A 2,500-nucleotide genomic window follows, 5' to 3' on the forward strand; every position below is an offset into this window, starting at 1 on the left:
TGGTTAGTACTTGGATGGGAAACCGCCTGGGAATACCAGGTGCTGTAAGCTTTTTATGGTTTCTGCTCTTGCCTGACAGCAGAGGGCGCTGTTTGACACTTTTTGCTGGAGTCTAGTTTGGCCTGCGTCACCTTCAAATAGGATCTTTTCAGTTCACCTGGCAGCTTACGGCCATACTACCCTGAAAACGCCCGATCTCGGAAGCTAAGCAGGGGCGGGCCTGGTTAGTACTTGGATGGGAGACCGCCTGGGAATACCAGGTGCTGTAAGCCTTTTATGGTTTCTGCTCATGCCTGACAGCAGAGGGCGCTGTTTGACACTTTTTGCTGGAGTCTAGTTTGGCCTGCGTCGCCTTCAAATAGGATCTTTTCAGTTGACCTGGCAGCTTACGGACAAACTACCCTGAAAACGCCCGATCTCGGACGCTAAGCAGGGGCGGGCCTGGTTAGTACTTGGATGGGAGACCGCCTGGGAATACCAGGTGCTGTAAGCTTTTTATGGTTTCTGCTCTTGCCTGACAGCAAAGGGCGCTGTTTGACACTTTTTGCCAGAGTCTAATTTGGCCTGCGTCACCTTCAAATAGGATCTTTTCAGTTGACCTGGCAGCTTACGGCCATACTACCCTGAAAACGCCCGATCTCGACCGATCTCGGAAGCTAAGCAGGGGCGGGCCTGGTTAGTACTTGGATGGGAGACCGCCTGGGAATACCAGGTGCTGAAAGCTTTTTATGGTTTCTGCTCTTGCCTGACAGCAGAGGGCGCTGTTTGACACTTTTTGCTGGAGTCTAGTTTGGCCTGCGTCACCTTCAAATAGGATCTTTTCAGTTCACCTGGCAGCTTACGGGAATACTACCCTTAAAACGCCTGATCTCGTCCGATCTCGGAAGCTAAGCAGGGGCGGGCCTGGTTAGTACTTGGATGGGAAACCGCCTGGGAATACCAGGTGCTGTAAGCTTTTTATGGTTTCTGCTCTTGCCTGACAGCAGAGGGCGCTGTTTGACACTTTTTGCTGGAGTCTAGTTTGGCCTGCGTCACCTTCAAATAGGATCTTTTCAGTTGACCTGGCAGCTTACGGCCATACTACCCTGAAAACGCCCGATCTCGGAAGCTAAGCAGGGGCGGGCCTGGTTAGTACTTGGATGGGAGACCGCCTGGGAATACCAGGTGCTGTAAGCTTTTTATGGTTTCTGCTCTTGCCTGACAGCAAAGGGCGCTGTTTGACACTTTTTGCCAGAGTCTAGTTTGGCCCGCGTCACCTTCAAATAGGATCTTTTCAGTTGATCTGGCAGCTTACGGCCATACTATCCTGAAAAAGCCCGATCTCGTCCGATCTCGGAAGCTAAGCAGGGGCGGGCCTGGTTAGTACTTGGATGGGAGACCGCCTGGGAATACCAGGTGCTGTAAGCTTTTTATGGTTTCTGCTCTTGCCTGACAGCAGAGGGCGCTGTTTGACACTTTTTGCTGGAGTCCAGTTTGGCCTGCGTCGCCTTCAAATAGGATCTTTTCAGTTGATCTGGCAGCTTACGGCCATACTACCCTGAAAACGCCCGATCTCGGACGCTAAGCAGGGGCGGGCCTGGTTGGTACTTGGATGGGAGACCGCCTGGGAATACCAGGTGCTGTAAGCATTTTATGGTTTCTGCTCTTGCCTGACAGCAAAGGGCGCTGTTTGACACTTTTTGCCAGAGTCTAGTTTGGCCTGCGTCACCTTCAAATAGGATCTTTTCAGTTGACCTGGCAGCTTACGGCCATACTACCCTGAAAACGCCCGATCTCGTCCGATCTCGGAAGCTAAGCAGGGGCGGGCCTGGTTAGTACTTGGATGGGAGACCGCCTGGGAATACCAGGTGCTGTAAGCTTTTTATGGTTTCTGCTCTTGCCTGACAGCAGAGGGCGCTGTTTGACCCTTTTTGCTGGAGTTTAGTTTGGCCTGCGTCACCTTCAAATAGGATCTTTTCAGTTGACCTGGCAGCTTACGGCCATACTACCCTTAAAACGCCTGATCTTGTCCGATCTCGGAAGCTAAGCAGGGGCGGGCCTGGTTAGTGCTTGGATGGGAGACCGCCTGGGAATACCAGGTGCTGTAAGCTTTTTATGGTTTCTGCTCTTGCCTGACAGCAGAGGGCGCTGTTTGACCCTTTTTGCTGGAGTCTAGTTTGGCCTGCGTCACCTTCAAATAGGATCTTTTCAGTTCACCTGGCAGCTTACGGCCATACTACCCTGAAAAAGCCCGATCTCGTCCGATCTCGGAAGCTAAGCAGGGGCGGGCCTGGTTAGTACTTGGATGGGAGACCGCCTGGGAATACCAGGCGCTGTAAGCTTTATATGGTTTCTGCTCTTGCCTGACAGCAGAGGGCGCTGTTTGACACTTTTTGCTGGAGTCTAGTTTGGCCTGCGTCGCCTTCAAATAGGATCTTTTCAGTTGATCTGGCAGCTTACGGCCATACTACCCTGAAAACGCCCGATCTCGGACGCTAAGCAGGGCCGGGCCTGGTTAGTA

At 52.4% G+C, this 2,500-nt stretch overlaps 7 non-coding genes and 5 pseudogenes across 7 annotated transcripts in view; all 12 read left to right on the forward strand.

Annotated features, from left to right (window-relative positions):
- Positions 1-51, forward strand: part of LOC131117464 (5S ribosomal RNA) — a 119-nt gene extending 68 nt beyond the window's left edge. The window contains exon 1 of the ribosomal RNA XR_009124681.1: positions 1-51. This exon is cut by the window's left edge and continues 68 nt beyond it. This is a non-coding gene — a ribosomal RNA (5S ribosomal RNA).
- A 112-nt stretch (positions 52-163) lies between these two features.
- LOC131111641 (5S ribosomal RNA) lies at positions 164-272 on the forward strand (annotated as a pseudogene).
- A 112-nt stretch (positions 273-384) lies between these two features.
- LOC131113962 (5S ribosomal RNA) lies at positions 385-493 on the forward strand (annotated as a pseudogene).
- Positions 494-605: 112 nt separating this feature from the next.
- Positions 606-724, forward strand: LOC131117851 (5S ribosomal RNA). Its single transcript, XR_009125056.1, has one exon. It is a non-coding gene; the product is annotated as a 5S ribosomal RNA (ribosomal RNA).
- A 112-nt stretch (positions 725-836) lies between these two features.
- On the forward strand, positions 837-955 carry LOC131118859 (5S ribosomal RNA). Its single transcript, XR_009125999.1, has one exon. It is a non-coding gene; the product is annotated as a 5S ribosomal RNA (ribosomal RNA).
- A 112-nt stretch (positions 956-1,067) lies between these two features.
- LOC131111794 (5S ribosomal RNA) lies at positions 1,068-1,176 on the forward strand (annotated as a pseudogene).
- Positions 1,177-1,288: 112 nt separating this feature from the next.
- LOC131117409 (5S ribosomal RNA) lies at positions 1,289-1,407 on the forward strand. Its single transcript, XR_009124628.1, has one exon. It is a non-coding gene; the product is annotated as a 5S ribosomal RNA (ribosomal RNA).
- A 112-nt stretch (positions 1,408-1,519) lies between these two features.
- LOC131113692 (5S ribosomal RNA) lies at positions 1,520-1,628 on the forward strand (annotated as a pseudogene).
- Positions 1,629-1,740: 112 nt separating this feature from the next.
- On the forward strand, positions 1,741-1,859 carry LOC131114686 (5S ribosomal RNA). Its single transcript, XR_009121989.1, has one exon. It is a non-coding gene; the product is annotated as a 5S ribosomal RNA (ribosomal RNA).
- Positions 1,860-1,971: 112 nt separating this feature from the next.
- Positions 1,972-2,090, forward strand: LOC131118864 (5S ribosomal RNA). Its single transcript, XR_009126004.1, has one exon. It is a non-coding gene; the product is annotated as a 5S ribosomal RNA (ribosomal RNA).
- A 112-nt stretch (positions 2,091-2,202) lies between these two features.
- On the forward strand, positions 2,203-2,321 carry LOC131117425 (5S ribosomal RNA). Its single transcript, XR_009124644.1, has one exon. It is a non-coding gene; the product is annotated as a 5S ribosomal RNA (ribosomal RNA).
- A 112-nt stretch (positions 2,322-2,433) lies between these two features.
- LOC131112043 (5S ribosomal RNA) overlaps positions 2,434-2,500 on the forward strand; it is a 109-nt pseudogene continuing 42 nt past the window's right edge.

The sequence above is a fragment of the Doryrhamphus excisus genome, unplaced genomic scaffold (assembly GCF_030265055.1).
Source record: "Doryrhamphus excisus isolate RoL2022-K1 unplaced genomic scaffold, RoL_Dexc_1.0 HiC_scaffold_25, whole genome shotgun sequence".
Taxonomy (NCBI): domain Eukaryota; kingdom Metazoa; phylum Chordata; class Actinopteri; order Syngnathiformes; family Syngnathidae; genus Doryrhamphus; species Doryrhamphus excisus.